The 17,668-nt window shown below is 36.3% G+C and overlaps 1 non-coding gene across 1 annotated transcript; it reads left to right on the plus strand.

Moving 5' to 3' along the window:
• Window positions 1-4,757: 4,757 nt before the first annotated feature.
• Window positions 4,758-4,864, plus strand: LOC113778923. Its single transcript, XR_003469388.1, has one exon. It is a non-coding gene; the product is annotated as a small nucleolar RNA R71 (small nucleolar RNA).
• The last annotated feature ends 12,804 nt before the right edge of the window (window positions 4,865-17,668 follow it).

Below are 17,668 nucleotides of genomic sequence, written 5' to 3' on the forward strand. Positions count from 1 at the left end.
GTTTTGCAATCCGATTTGACTGAAATTTGAGGACTGGTTCGTACATTATTTGAGCACCCCAAAAGCACCATTTATACTCCAAAATACTGACCAGAAATCAGCAAAGCAACAGCTCAAAAAAAAAAAAAAAGTTCCAGCTTCGGGTAGAGTTTTTCTAGGATTTCACAAAAATTCTGCTTTGTGTCTTATTACTTATAGGGTAATTAATTCTGGAATTTTTGAGAGTTGAGTTGTTTTAAGAACTTCGAGAAGGAAAATTGAGAGTGAATGTGTTTTCTTGAGTGATACACGAGTGCTTTGCAAGGTAGACTAGGATACATTTGTTTTGCAGGTTTGACAATATGTCTCAAGAGGGGAACATGGCCGAGCCGTCTGAGGCCGACGTGTCACTCAAATTGGTGCTCCAAACTCTCCAAAAATAAGCGGGGAGGATTGAATTTGTGGTGACACAACTATCCGACAGGGTGGCTGCCATTGAGATGCGAGGTGCTGGAGATATTCCCAATAGGGCTTCAAGTGCTCAGAGTGTTGATCATGATGCGGATGATGAGGGGTATCATTCTAACATCTCCTTTCGATCAAGGAAAAGCTAGAGGGAAGCGAGGGAAGGTCGAGGCCGACCTCGGAGAACCGATGACAATCTTGGTTCCATCAAGACCAAGATGCCTACCTTTCATGGGAAAAATTATCCTAAATCTTACTTGGATTGGGTTAGACGAGTTGAGCAAGTGTTTGAAGTCCACAACTACTCTGAAGAGAAAAAGGTGAAACTTGCAGCTATTAAATTTCAAGATTATGCATCTATTTGGTGGGGGCAAGTATGTGCCACAAGGAGGAGAAATAGGGAACAACCAATTGACACTTGGACTGAAATGAAGCAAGTGATGAGGAAACGATTTGTACCCTCCCATTATACTGCGGACTGGTACAATCGGCTCCAACGAGAGAACGAATCTCTCAAGAGGAGGGGTTCCATGCAATCTACCTCTTTAAAGTCGGTTTATACAAGAGATGACAAGAAGGTTCATTCAAAATTTTCTAGGACTAAACCTAGAGTTGAACCACCTCATACGGAGTCATTTTGGGAGACATATCAACGTCTTCTACACCAAAAACAAATGGAGTCAAATGGATGCTATCAAAGTGAGTTTTCTAAGAAGGAGGTAGCTGACCCTATTCCCAACAAAGGAGTATCTCATCCTATTGAACCATTTGTTGAGGAGGTTGATGATGAGAAAACAATCGAGGGCGTTAAACTAGATAAAGAGATGGAAAAATCTGATGAGATGAGTGGTAAAAAGGAAGAAAAGAGAGAAAGTGAGACGATTGTGAGCAAAAATGTGTGGGCTTATTGTTTTTCTAACGAACTTACCTTTGCTTTATTTAGTGTTTCTTCATTTGTGCAGATTAAGCAAAGTCAAGTGAAGTTAGTCATGCCATGCTCCATTCCAAAGTCACTTGTACAATTCACTAGTTTTCATGGAGTTTGTCTTTTAGGAATTAAATCTATTTGGGATCACCTCATGGAACAATTTCAACTCAAATCTGTCCATACCAAAGGGGAATCAATTCAAACCAACCATGAAGGGGGAATTCCAAACTTTGACTCTCATTTACTGCCTATGGTTCATTCTTCATCTTTACTTTCTTTTGAGTATAATTTCCATCCTAACACTTGTATTTCTTATCCAGATTTTGAAGAAAAGTGTAAAAGGCTAGCAATGCCTTCTCAAGTTGAATCAATTGGTGGAAGGAATAATGAAGTGGCAAAGGGAGTATTCACATTTAAAACTTGTTCTATACCTTCTTACCATTTAGTTGATGATGTACCATTACTTCTTTACCCAATTTCTAATTTGTTTCAAGTTGAAGGTTATTTTGTTTTTGTAGGTTGTAAAGCTGTCCAAAATTTTTCAGTTTTGATTAAAGACTTACAACCTGATTTCGTGCTTATTCCAACTAAAGGTGGTGATCTTTCATGCTTAGTCACACAACTAAAAGCTGGTGGCCAAGTGCTCAATTTGTCAACTTCAACTTGTGCTAGTTCGAGTAACCCTCATGAAGTGGAATTCAATTGTTTGCTACCTTATATGTTGGAAGATGAGAAATTGTGTATCACGCAAGATCCCAAAGCTATCCTCCACGAGTTGTTTAGTGCCTCATCCATGCAACAAGTTGCTCCCAATTTATCCATGCAAGATGATTCAAATCAATGTCAACTAGTGCTGGATTTTACACCTTTGCACAATCAAGGTGTCAATGTGAAGCTTCATGACCAAAGGCTAATTAGAGAGTTTTGGATTGCCACTTGGGATTTTCACACGCCTTACACAAGCTCTTTCTTACCTTGGCACATGTCCTTGTTTGAGATCTTCCCGAAGTTGACCAAACGACATGCAACATGGCTCGTAGTCATTCATCTATTTCCAACATTACTGTCCTTTAAGCGCACCGTTGATTTGTGGACAAATCACTTTCAAGAGGAGATTTTGAAGATTCGAGGACGAATCTTTTCGAGGAAAGAGGGAATGATGCGGATATGGGTGTGCAACAACTTCAACCTTGGGTCAAGGATCCTTTGGTCCACATTGGCAGTCCGATGACAAGATCAAGATCCAAGAGGGTGAAGGAAGCTTTACAAGCCTTGATCATTCACCATACAAGCAAGGAGCAAACTAAGTTTGAAGATTTGATGGACCATGAAGTTACCTTGTTCACTTGTACGATTAAAGTGAAAGAATGATCTCATACTTGTTAGCTTAGTTGGTAGTTGTTTTAAGACTGTCTAGTTTAGTAGTTGTTAGGCGTTGAGTATTTTATTACTTATCGGGCCTTATCGGAAAGCCTTAAAGAGCTAGCTCTTTAAGCTCTTTTATGCGGACCGAATCTCTTCCAGGTTTATGTGGGCCGGATTTTGCCCTAGTTTTAACCTATAAAAAGGCACCTCTTGTAAGAGTAAAACACAGATTATTACAACCAGAAATCGTGAGGAATTTTCCTTCAAGTTCTTAATCGAACTTACTCTTGAATTCTTGAGTTCATGGCTTAGGATTCAAATCAGACTTTATCGATTAGCTTGTTCCCTAATCGTGGTGTCGCTTCATCCATCCTTATTTGCTTAAGGTTGCTGATTACCTTTGTGTGTCAGAGGTCTTGAGTTCATGAGAACAATCGAGTTCAATTTCTGTTGGGAGAAAAGATCCAACTCTGATAATTACAAGATTGGGAGGTTCTAGGAGGGTCTTCCCCTAGGGTTGCCTATATCATGTGCAGTGGCAAAAAAATAGTCTACCAAGAATAATGAATATATTAACATCCTCCACCTATCTAGAACAGTGAAATCAATGGGAATGATAAATTTTTGTACTTTAATTATTACATTTTCAAGAATACCCAATGAATATCTAATAGAAATATCGGCCAATTGCAAGGAGATATTAGTATGTGTTAATTCATTTAATCCCAATTGCCTAACCACAGTTAAAGGAATCAATGCGATATTAGCACCAAGGTCACATAATGTTTTAGAGAACTCTACATTACCAATAATGCAAGGAATCCTGAAACTTTTTAGATCCTTCAACTTTAGTGATAATTTATTTTGTATGATGGCACTACATCTCTTGGTTAATGCAATAGTCACGCAATCCTCTAATTTCCTCTTTTTGGACATTATTTCCTTGAAAAATTTCGCATAAGAGGGAATCTGCAAAATAGCATCAATAAATGAAATTTTAATGTGTAATTGCTTAAAAATGTTAACGAACTTCTCAAATTCTTTGTCAACTTTTGATGGGTTCAATCTATGTGGAAATGGAACCGGTGGAGGAATAGGGGTCATCTTGGAGATTGATGGTTCAGTCAATTCCACTTTGTCTTTTTCTTTGCTTTGCTCACTCTCTTCTACTAGCTCACTCGCCCACTCTTCTTCTTTCCTCTCATTCTTTTTTTCTTTCATTCTCTCAACAACCGACAACTCACTCAATTGCTTACTACTACGGAAGGTTATAGCTAGCCTTAACATATTCTCTTAGGTTCATCTTGATTTTGCTAGAAAGTTCCCCTTGGTTCCTAGCATTGGCTATTTGGCCTAATTGGATCTCAACATTCCTATACATATTTGTGAGTTGGTCCATCCTACCCTTAATTCTTTTAAACCATTGAGTAGCTAACTCTTCAAATTTGTCATTGGAAGCATTTGCTTGTTTCTCAATTGCCAACTCTCAAGCCGGTTTAAACTCCATAGGTGGTTGTTTTCATTGAAAACCTAATGGATTTGTTGGCCCTGGTTGGTTCCCTTGTTCCTTCCACCCAAATTTTGGATGATTTCACCACCCTAAATTGTACGTATTGGAGTATGAGTTGTTTTCAGGTTACCGATTGTAATTGTTAAGATATCCTACATGTCCAATTCTTGCACAAATAGAGTCATCGTGGTCTCCTCCGCACATTGTACAATATGCAATATTTACTCCTTGACTAGAACTAGAACCAACTTGTCTATTAAACATCTTTACTACATTATCCATCTTGGCATTCAACATATTTAACTATCAAGTTCAAACATACCTGCGTGTCTCCTTGTATTATCTCGTTCGTTAGCCCGTTGATAATTATTTGCAGCCATCTCCTTAATCAAATGTTTAGCCTCCTCAACACTCTTACCCATTAATACACCTCCAGCCGCTGCATCCACATGAATCTTGGTTGCATATGTGAGTCCATTGTAAAATGTTAGATTCATAAGCCAATCAGGCAACCCATGATGTGGACATTTACGTAAAAGCTCCTAAAAATGCTCCCAAACTTCATATAAAAACTCCCCGTCCTATTGAGAAAATCCAGTTATATCCATATGGAGTTTAGCAGTTTTGCCTAGTGGAAAAAATTTATTTAAAAATGCCTTGGACAAATCGGCCTAAGACATGAAATTATTAGGAGGTTGTGATTGTAACCAAACCTTGGCCTTGTCCCTTAAAGAAAAAGGAAACAATCTAAGCCTAATTGCATTGTCTCTAACTCCATTAAGCTTAATTGTATAACATATTTCCAAAAAGGTAGATAAATGAGAATTAGGATCTTTGGTAGCATTATCTCCATATTGAGATTGTTGCACCGTTTGAATTAGTATAGATTTAATCTCAAAATTATTAACATTTACTATAGGCCTTGCAATGCTCGTTCGTAGTTCATTCCCTTCGGGCAATACAAAGTCCCTTAAAGGTCTTCTATTTTCTTCCTCAACTATTGGTTTGTTTAATGGAAGTCCAATCGCAATTTCACCTTCATCTTGTGTCTTCCCAACGTCTTGTAGTGTTTGCCTTCTTAGTCTCCTTAAAGTTCTTTCAAATTCAAGATCCAAGGGAACCGTCCCATGTAGAGGTCATGCATGCACTACAAAGACCACACTTAAGAGAAATTAACAAACTAAATAAACTTGAAAAAAAATAAACTACTCTATCTACTAGCTAAAAGATATTTACAATATACCACAATGTCTAGAGTAATAAAGATTGCTTTTGTCCTAATATTGTCGTGGTTCCCTGGCAAAGGCGCAAAAAACTTGATAAGATTTATACCTGTACTCTAATTTTAAACCTAATTCCCTCAGTAACTGCAAGTGTATGGGTTGAGTATTGCAGTATAAAGAAAATAGGGTCAAATCCCACAAGAACCAATTTTGAAGTACTAAGGCTTAACCACACTCTCTATTATCTAAACTACTCAATAATCAATTGAAATTAAGCAACAATAATGATAAGACAATTCAAGGTTAACAAACAAATTTGGATTGACTCAAATAACATAAGTGTCCTAAGGAATAGATTCCACTAATCACGCTCAATCATGGAAGAAATAATCAACTAATGCTACTTTTCTTGTCTTGCTAGGGATGCATTTCACTAAAACAATTGTAACTTGCTTTCGCTGATGAACTGGAATTAGCTATACCTAAATTTCCCTACTATCATGGTGAAATCTCAAGTATCAACAAGATCAAGCACAAGAAATGTCATACACATCCACCTAAGTGCACCACTACTTTCGGGGGTCTACTCTTTAAGTTCCATCATTCATTTTCCATCATTGTCAACTATTTTCATAGATTAATAACAACTGAAATAGCTTGCAAATGGTGATCAAGCATTCACAAGTGTTAAAGTATGAACAAGTGAACAAGCAAGTACAAGATATAGAAATAATCAACTAGATCTAACCATAATCAAAGCATAAATAGTTTCATCTATCCCCAGAACAAGAAGATCTAGTTACATAAAGTGTATTTCACAATAAAATTCAAAACTTCTATGAAACCCTACATCTGTCAAACAAATAAAGAAGAAAAAGAAGAATAGTTTCTCATTCAAATAAAAAAACAAGATCTCCCATCTTCATCAATTTTATAACCATCCAAATATTTGATTACATCAAGTGTCCTTCAAGTTTCTCCAAGAAAATAAGAAAAATAGACTAAAAACTAAAACTAGAGAGAAACGCTATTTTCTTTCTTCTAACTTCATTCTCCCCTTCTCTTTGATTCCCCTTTTTAACTCATACTCCTTGTTTCTTTTACTTTTTCTTCCCAAAAAGCCCTTAATTAGAATCTCCAATATTTCTTCTTCAAGTGTACAAGATGCTTTGCTAGCTTTCTAGTTGAAACTCATTGTGAAACAAGAGGCAAAAAATAAGTGTGAAATATGCACAAGTTGTTCTACAAATTGCAGAAGAGAGAGGTAGATCGGAGCCTAAGGATCTGAGGGGTACCAAAATAATTCCTTCAATTTTTTCGCTTGTTTTGCAAGCAAGATCTAAGGCCTCTCTCATAGCAATCCGAGCTCGGATCCCTTGCCCTCGAATTTGTTCCTCCAGCTTCTCAGATGAGGTCTCGGTTCTGAGGATAGTGAGATGGATCCGAACTCGAATCTAGCTCCCCTATTTCCAACTTCAATTTTCTTCCTTTTTGGCACGATTTTCTCTTCTTGTTTCACTTATGTATTATCCTCCAAGAAGTACATTGCATCTTCTTCAACTCAAATGAGTGTTTCATTCACCAATAACCTGCAAACACTACATATTTATGCATTAATCTACTCATTTTGCACATTTAGTTCCCTAAGCGACACTTAAAGAAATTTTTACCAAAATAGGCTTAAAAATGACTATGAAGCCTTAAAAACATGCCAAAAAACTTGCATGTAACTATATGAAACACATGTGAAATATTCACTTATCAAAGTTACAATTTACTTCTTCAATGAATGAGTGCTTTTGTTAATGGCTGGAAATGCGGTTGACAATATGTATTCATGGCTTTAGTTTTATATACTCTATATGTATTAAAATGGCAGTTTGGTTGGCAAGTGAGATTGCTTATTTTTAAGCCAAAACTTTGTTGAAATTTTTCCAAATTTTAACATGATATAAAGTTACATGATATAGCATACAAATTATCATGTCCAAGAACAAGAACAAACAAATGCATCTTTACAAACAAGAACATTCCATTGTATACCAACCTGGCCTTACACAAGTTTGCACTCAGTTTTCTAGCAACACGCTTAATCAATTTAAACCTACTAAAGGCTATTTTTTACAACAACTAGACTATTTTTAATGCAGCATTTTGAGTCCTAGTTCCATAGGCGCTTTTCTTCCATTGTGAACCCATACTACCATTAATAAGATGCGCCTCCTATCAGTGCCAACATCAACATCTTGGCTTTTTTTTTTCAATTTTTGAATTTCTATCCTCATTTCCTTGTTTTCTCCTTTGACTTTCCCTAGTCCCCTTAACAATTTAGCAATCGTGTTCTTCATATGCTTCGGCAAGGGTGAATCATACCACAAAAAAGTTGCAAGAATGAGATGTTTGCATTCAAAATTAATCCATCATTAGTAATAAAAAATAAATAAATACAACCCAAACATTATAGAAATCATTAAAATTTAAGCATTTGGTTGGCCTCATTACATTGTAATTTTTACATCCATGGAACCTTCTTAATGGATTTGCTATAGACTAAGAAAAAACTATTTTGCAGGATTCTTGGCAATGACACTTCACGATTTCCTCTTCATTGTAATATTCAACCTTTCCTCTACTAAATCCTCCGGCATGCGAACTTCCAAACTCCTTCCTTGCTGAGCTTAATGATCCTGCATCCAAATTTCTCCATTTGTTATGCACTTCAAAGAATGAACTTCAAGACATTTTAGTTGAAACCCTAAATTGGGAATAGGTGGAAGAACCCTAATTTCTTCCTCTATTCTCTCGCTACCTTTTTTCTCCCAATTTGGTTCCAAAATGGTCAATGTCTTGTTTCTTGTAAAAAATCATATTTTCTGCTTCCAAAAATGCCCCTACCTCGCCATTGGTCTGGGTACAGAACTCTATGTTTTGGGTGGTAACACCGTATAGGTCCTCAATTGGCACAAGAATTTTAGTTAAAGGTCTTAATTCATGCAAAAAATGTTAAGGGAGCAAATCGATTTTAGTGAAATAGTTTGAGGACTAAATTGGCCATTTTCCCAATTATTAATTAAAAAATGTGTGTTCTAGCTTATAAGTAGATTTGTAACTTTTAACTAAATTTATTGCACATTTTTGTACTTCTAATTTCTAAATTTTCTTTAGCGGCTAATGTAAAAAGAATTATAAACTTAGGTAATATATTAGATAAAGCAAATCAAACATTACCAAAAACTTGAAATTTTGGACTAATGGAGCATCTTTTATGATTTGCATTCACAATGTTTTTAACTCATATTCGAAAAATTTTAACATCTTAGAGCTTTTTGTTTCATTGACTAATTTGTGACAATTTAAAATTTCATCTTACTAATTAATCATTATTATTATAAACATTAGTTTTGTTAAAATTTTAAGAATTTTTATTCGTCCATATGAAATGTTCAAAATCTAGAAGTTATTAAATATGATTTAAGTAGTTCAATTTACATAGAACTATAGGTTCAACCAACATTGTACAGTTCCATTCACATTCATTACTTTCAAGACTAGCACAAAATTAGTAAAGACAACCCACAAGTTTTTTGCCTCTTGACCATTTTTTATATACTTCTCTTTGCAGAGCAAAGCCGTCCAGAGACATTAAAATTACATTTTCTCACACTTCATTAAAATAATGTTGCATGCCAGATGTTTCCTGAAAGACATTATTTGAATATGATCTGTTTGTTTATTTGAGCTTAATACTGACGGCCTCATGTACATGTAATAAAAAATGTTTGAATTATTACTAAAAACAACATCGATAGTTAACAGACTAGAAAAACGAAATTAAATAACATAGATGGACTAGGAAGCTACCTATTTCATCAAACTGCATTAAAAAACTCACTAGGAATCTTGAGAAGGGAAAACTCTAACTAGCTACTATACCTTGGAGTCCCATATTTGAGATTTTCTAGGAACTTTGTAATGTAAAAACATAGATTAAAAAAGGGCACATATTCTTGATGGACTTCGGATCAAGTAAGATTGGCCGGTTATAAGTTCAGACGGAAGGAGATTTACTAAGGAGTTCTTTGCTTTGCAACAAGTTTCTCCATTAAGCCTCTTGGATAACACTCATAGAGCCGACCATGTTAAATGGTTAGGTTTTAATAGTGGTGAGTTCTCTGTACAATATGCTATGGAGAAGACCTACTAGTGGACAGGTGGAATGGAACAAAATGGTTTGGGGAAAAAGGATGTGTTCTTCGTTTTGCTTTTATCTGTTGGTTGTTGTTGAGACAAAGGTTAAATACTAAAGACAAGTTCAGAGGCGGGGTTATCAGCTAGCTTGTCATCCCCTACTTTTTAACTGTGCCACAGAAAGGATGAGTCCAAGAAGCATCTACTCTTTGAGTGTGCATTTTCTAGTAGTATCTGGATGAAAATTCAGAGGATGTGTTTTTTATATAGAGGGATTCTTGATTGGTAGGATGAGGTTCAGTGGTGGTGCTTAGATTGTTGCTCGAATTCTTTTGTCAACCAATTGAGAAGACTTGCTTTTGCTGGTACAATTTATCATCTTTGGCAAGCTCGGAATATTTGTGTTTTCAAGAATAGTAGATTGCTACCAATGAATGCACAAAATAACATTAAAAATGTTGTGAGATTTATTATTGAATCTTGGTCTAAAGTCCCGAGAACACGGGAGAACTTGACACTTGTCCTTGAATGGGGTTTGGACCATCAGTGTTTGGAAGAGGTTCATGAATAGATTCTACTATGTACTCCCCTTTGTTTAGTTCTTCTGGTTTTAGATCTAATTTTAATTAGAGTTAGATAGTTTAGAGTGCATAGAAATAGTGGAGAAAATTCTAAAATTATTACGAAAATCAAATTTAATTCCACATATAGAGTATTTTAGGTTGGCTATTCTGACTCGAAGAGCGTTCACTTTTAGTAAATGCGAACTTTGCTAAATAGAACACCATATTTTCAATTTTTTCGATTCCCTTGATTGAAAAAAAAAGAATAATGAGATCGCATTTTATAAATGCAAACTCGTTATCGCACGAATAAATTCTAAAACTATTATGAAAAAAAAAAGTTTTCTATTTTGAGGGATTGTTTGTGTTGGCACTTCGAAGAATAGGTTATTCACATTTGCTGAATACGAGTTCACTGAGCTCGCATTCAACAAATGCAAGGTATGCCTGCATTCGGTTCCAGACAGCAAAACACAATGTTTGAGAAATTGCTTAGTAACTGCTAATGCCACAAATGTAAGCAGCTAACCTTCGTAAACTAGTAATTCTTCAAGTGCTTTCAATCCTTAAAGAAGAAAAAAGATTCATCCAAGTACCGAACACCTCCTAAAAAGAAGCATAACACAAAATCAGAAATATAAAAAATGTGCAAACAAAAGTGGAAACTCTTAAGAAGATGCTGATGCATATATTATTTGGATAACGACTAAATCGCTCATTCGAAATGAGTGATGCCTATTTTTTTTCAATCCAAACCTGACCCCTCCTCAAAATAATTGAAAGATCAGTAAATGCTTGTAATTTATAAGTCAAGAACTCGAGGCATATGTCTATTGTTACAGGGCATTAGGAGTGTGGACTTGTAACAGCCCCACCTCTCCTCAGAGTGAACCCTAAGGATTAGCGAACTGCCTACCCAACTCTCGTCGGGACTCAGTCGACTAATGAACTAGCAACCAAAGAAACTAACAAAATATCTTCAAAGTAAAGGGTACAAATTACAATAAAAATATAATCGCCACGCCAGCTTCCCAAACTTAGAATATAGAGTTAAAAGTCAAACTTAGAATTCCAAACTTAATTTACATAGTATGCGGCAAAATTACAAATTCAATCTTACAAGAGTCAAAGGTAAAATCTTCTAAACGAAAGGTTACAATCCAAAGTACAAGTTCAAGATAAGAGTTAAAGCTACGAAAGTTCTTGACCATAGTTCCATCCCAGATCTGCTAAGGAAAACAAAGGGAGTGGGGTGAGCTAAAACTCAGTGAGGTTCCAAATAAACATGTGAGCACATAACCAATTAGAGACATAATATAAATGAGTAAACGCAATACAATACTAGAAGAAGGTAATCACAATTCAATTCAAGGACACGGGTGGCTTCCAAAAGCCAAATCCACTTAAGTTTGATCATATCGACAATCCATTGACTCTCTGTCAATGTTTGCATCTAAAGTATATAATGTCTGTAGAATACCACTTTCTCCAAATCCCGTCCACCAGTCAACCTCCTTACCGGGCCCAAACCCCTCAAACATTATGATTAGGTAATCCTCAAGTACACCAGTTTTCAGATTTCAGTAAACAGTTATGAGGATTCATCAGCCTTCTCGACCAAGCCCTTGATGGCTCGATACAACCGACTCACCTATGAGGTTGGGTACCCAAACAGTCACAGTAGTTGATGGGATATCACTCAAACAACACACATATAATCAAATATAGAGAAATCAAATCTTATAATAGCAATATACAGAGTCTCAGTGGAATTGAAAGAGGTCAAGTGTGATAAAGTACACGATCACTTCCAATTTGTCAAATCAAATGTTTAGATCAAACAATCATAGATCAAGTATTCAGATATCTCACATAGACAAGGAATAGGCAGTGGAACACTCACCTGTTAAGAAATGCAGAGTTTATTCGTTAAGTTCTATGATTACGCTTACCTCCGTTTCCCAGTCCTAAGGCAACGAGTGAAAATCGTTAACAATATAGGTTCATTTTCCAACTCAAACATAAGTTCATTAGGTGACCAAGTGGGTTGTTAATCGACTCAATTTATCATGCAAGTTAAGCCCAAAATGTCAAAAAAAAAAGGTCATAAGAAAAGGAGTTTAACAAGTGCAAGAAAGTTGAGCAAAGAAAAGTCTTATTCAAGTTCAAAAGTGTCTTCGCGGGTAAACAGTCGCACACGTGCAGTCTTGGAAAAATGGTTATATTTCACTGTAGAAAAGTTGGAATCACATGCTGTTAATGGCATTAGAAACTAGACTCGAAGAGCTTTCCAACAGTATAAAATGCAAACTCCAGTTCCTCTCCTATCAATACCAGTAGTCTGGGGAAAATGACTAATTTTCCTGTTCTGCTCAGCTCAATACATTGACAAAATTTACACCATTCCTCCTTTCTAACCTCATTCATTTTGGCTCAAATTCATCCAATTCAATCCGGGATCAAGTTAAATAGCACCATTTAGCTTTAAATTCAATACACAAAATGAGGAAATGAACCAGTACAGTCTAACCAATAAGGAAGAACCAAAATAGTCCGTTATCTTGTCCAAAACAACTACTTTACTTGCTCCATTTCACCTCAACTCACACATAAGCTTAGACCAATATTTAACCAAGCTTTCTTAAGCTTAATTAAGGTTCAATAAGTCACAAAAATCAAGAAAAAATCTCCACTCTATGGCTGGACAACAAAGAGAAAGAAAATAGTTCCCAAGTTCATATTCAACTCCAACCTCCATCCTTTCATTGTTGTTAACTTAAACAACATTCCAAGAGCTATCTCTAACTTTAAGAGGGTCTATAACATGTTAATACATCAAGAAAAATCATAAACAAAGTTTAGACAAAGAATCAAACACATGGCATACTGTATCACCAACCCTATTTCCACTTGTTTAGCTCAAGGAGTTTAACCACAAATAACATCAACTCAACTTCTAGTTTGTCATCAAAACCTCAAACACTTGATATAATACCATAAAACTAAAATTTAAGGATCATTTACCTTTCTTAAGTGAAGCTTGAATCATTCAAAAGTCCACAAACAAGAGCTCCATGGTTGAATCACACACAAGGCTTGAAGATAGATCACTCCACTAACTAGGGTTCCTTCCCTCTTGGTTTTTGCTCAAATTCAAGCTAGGGTTTTCAACAAGAAAATGAAGTTTTCTCTTCTCTCTTGAAGCTCAAGAAAGTTGGCAACAAGGAAGTAAAAATGGAGCCAACAAGGTTTAAATTCTTCTAATTTCCTTGGTCAAATGAGTTGAATGGTTAGAGCATTGCCACTTTTCTCAATCTTGGCCATTCTTCCTTTAAATTTGCCAAATAAGGTTTCTTCCCTCCAAGTTTTGCAAATGTCTAATTAACACCCTTAAACAATCATATAAAGTCTCAAATACAATTAAAAGGATATTTGGCCATAGTATGTATAGTAAAATAAAATAATGACAATTCAAGGAAATGTTACAATTCATGTAGAAGGCAATGCAATGTAATGCATGGAAATATTTTAATTTATTTAGTCTTAGGGCAATGCAAGTAATTTAGGAGAATTTATATTTTTAAGTGAGGGTTCTCACACTCTCTCCCCCTTAAAAGAATTTCGTTCTCGAAATTCTCACATTGATTACTGAATAGCTCAGGATACTTTGCGCGAATGTCCTCTTCCACTTGCCAAGTAACTTCTTCTATCTCATGATTTTTCCACAAAACCTTTATCAAGGGGATCCACTTAGTCCTTAATTCCTTTACTTTTCGATCTACGATCTGTACTGATCTTTCTTCATAAGTCAAAGATTCGTCAAGGTCAATTTCTTCTGGGTTCAATACATGAGTGGGGTCTGGATGATACTTTTTCAACATAGAGACGTGAAATACGTCATGAATCCAGGATAGACTCGCTGGTAACTCTAACTGATATGGCACATTCTGTAACAGCCCCACTTTCCCCTAAGGCGAACCAAAGGGGTTAGCGGACTGCCTGCCCAGCTCTCGCCAGGACTACGGTACAGTTTACGTCGATCTATAACGTTCCGGAACATCCCATTGCACGTAAACAAGTCAAAAGAGTCAAAATAAAAAAAAACGAAAAAAATTGCCGAAGATGAATAGTGCAGGCCACGTCAGAATCCGGCCGGATTAGCGGCCGGATTCTCGGCCGGATACAAGGCCGAGAGCAATCCAAAATTTTTCCAAAATCCTTCCCAATCCGGCCGGCAATCCGGCCAGTTTCTGGCCGGATTCCTGGCCGGATTCAGTCCAGTGTCTTTTCGTTCAAAATTTTCCTTTTGTCGTTTGAAAGCTAAATCGATTCAAAGTTCATCCAAACATTAACCAAGCATATATATACATTGAAATTCAACTTCTACAACCATAGTGTCATGCCAAAAACCATCTATCATGAATATACATACTCGGTTTGCCAATCAAAGAAAATGAACCCAATACACAATAGGGTTTCATTCGACAAGCTAAACAAATGCCATTTACACTAGCTCAACTTGGCAATTGACTATCCAAATCAGTCCCAAAAGTAATTATATCCCTGTAAGGAAAACAAATGGAACGGGATGAGCTAAAGCCCAGTGAGTTACTACCACGTAAGCAACTAAGAGCATATAGCATAACCTTTCATTTCAAGTACACAATTAAGGAATGAAACACATCGATAAAAGGATACGGACGGCTCTCAAGAGCCCATTTCCACTCTTCCATTCTTGATCCAACCTCATTGACCCTCCGTCAATGTTGAAGAGTAACCAACCGTAGACTCCTCTTCTCTCCCATTCCTTCCACCAAACATCCCCCTACCGGGCCCGCACTCCAAACACTTGCACTGTGGTATTACTCGAGTATACCGGAATCAAGAGTCTCTCATACTACAAGATTCCTTATAACTTTACCCAAGGCTCATTAATTGTCACGACCAAACCCTTGTCGGCTCGATTCAATCAACTACCAATGGGGTTGAGCTCAATGATAACATTTGTAGTCGTTGGATACTTGTCCAATCGATACCAAGTCATGTATTTCATTTCATATATCAGTTCCTATAACTTTCCAATAACTTTCCAATAACTTTCCAATAACTTTTCAATAACATGTGAAACAATAAGTGAGAGTGATAAAGTACACTCTCACATCAATCCATTAACATACAACATCTCAAGTTCAAATATCAAAGCCATATAATAGCACATAAGTGAGTAGTACACTCACCAATCAATTAAGTGCTATTTCATGCACTTCCGTCAGGAGAATGTCGTGAGCTATCGTCACGCCCTAGAACATGTAAACAAATACCATAAAACTCGATAACGAGTCATAAAGTCAAACCAATTATCGCCCAATAGGGTTTCATGCATGGAAATTCAAGGGTTAAATACTTAACCTTTACTCAAGTCGAGAATATAGTTTTCTAAATCTCGAGTAAAAATTCGGGCAGCATGCCCTTTGTGTTTACCAAATTTTCCAGCCATAAGGCTTCATTATTTTTTCTTCAATCACAACCCAACAACACACATATAAGCATTTCATGTCAAGAGCCGTTCCATAGCTCACAATATCATAAAACAAGAAACCATACCGAGCCATAAACAACACCAATTCACAACCCCAATAGGGTTTTATAAACATATACAAGCATGAAAGCAAACCAGAAATTAAGAAAGGCTTTAATGTTGGCCTTGATAAGAAAACCGGTTTTGACGTCATAATGCGGTAATGGCACAACTCTCACTACAATAATCGGTTGGGGGTGTAAGACCCACCGTTTCGAAGCTATGAAACAGGGCTACAACAATGTAGAAGGCCTCTCAGTCCAAATCCTAGCACAACTAGGTCAAAAGTGCCAAATACCAAACCAGAATTACCAAAACAGATTTGCAAAACACACAAAACTGTAATACGTCAATCTCAGCCTACACAGGTCCAAATGCCGAAATTCCAAAGGCATAAGTTAGCTAAGACATCCAGCTACATTTCCTCAGAAGACACCAACTTCAAAATCCAAACCAATACCAGTCCAAACAGGCAATTACTATCGCAGTTCGGACATTCTGTGCACCAAAAACAGCAACAGAAAAAACGGCATAACTCACTCTACACTAGTCCAATTGCCCTGAAATTTTGCAGGCACACTAAACTCATCAATACCTACAACTTTCATGTTTTGAGCAAAGTCCAATTGTTCAAGAACCCTAACTTTTCACATTTCATTCCAAATCCAAAATTGATTGCATTTAACAACAATTCACACCTACTAGAGCCAAAGCCCCTTATTACCAAGCATCATACTAGTCCACAACTTCAAAATCATATGAAACCAGAAAATTCCTCATAAAATGGAAAACTTCACCAAATCAAGCCAAACCAAGAAATAAATCATATAATCCAACACTCAAGCCACTTCTAAGCATAATATAACCATCATTAGGTGTAGTAGGGTGTTCAAGCATCACTTACCAAGAAATTAAGAGAGATAGAGAGGTTGGCCACCTTAGAGCTTCAAAATAACTTCACTAATACACTTACAAGCACTAGAAGGAAAGATTTTATGGAGTGAATCTAGTGTAGGCTTTTGTTCTTGCAAGATTGAGTGAAATGGAAGCTTGAGAGTTGAAGAAATTTCCTTTCTTCTTGAGCTTAGAGAGCCGGCCACCAAGGAGAGAAAAATGGTGAATTTTGTGAATTTTTGAGATATTTATTTAATTGGGTCAAAAGTCAAAAAAAAATGTCAAAAGGTGAATAGTGTTTCTTATGTCAAATCCAATGGCTAGGTGACACTTGTCACCACCATAAATGCATTCTTATCTTTCTTTTCTCTCTCACATCAATCACTTCACACACACTACTTATCTCTTCACACCCGATAAATTTTTCACAGTATCCGAAACTTAACCTTATTGGCCGAATTTTTCCGAACTTTTCGCACTAGTGGGTCCCACATCCAATATATATTCTTAATTTTCTAAAAATTCACCAATGCTAGAAAAATCATCTTAAAACTATAATTACTCATAAAATCCACTAAGAAAATAGTTCTAAGCCAGAAATTGCAGAAAACATGCAATTAAGGGAAAATAAACCCTAGGAAAATAATTAAGGTTTTACGGGTTCTCACACATTCCTTAATCATTGAAGAATTTTGAAAGATCCCACGTATTTCGATTGAAACTTCTTTCCTTTTCCCACTGTGAAACTTCAAAGCGGTGTAACCTTTAAAAATACCTTATCCCCAATTTCAAATTCCAAATCCTTTCATCAATTATCTGCGTAACTCTTCTGTCGGCTTTGCGCTGTCTGAAGCCTCTGACGTATCACCTTTACCTTCTCATAAGCATCCTCGATCCATGGTACTGTAATTGGATCTAAAATCCTTCTTTCCCCTACTTCATCCCAGTATATTGGTGATCGGCACTTTCTTCCAT

Source organism: Coffea eugenioides, chromosome 7 (genome assembly GCF_003713205.1).
Source record: "Coffea eugenioides isolate CCC68of chromosome 7, Ceug_1.0, whole genome shotgun sequence".
Taxonomy (NCBI): Eukaryota; Viridiplantae; Streptophyta; class Magnoliopsida; order Gentianales; family Rubiaceae; genus Coffea; species Coffea eugenioides.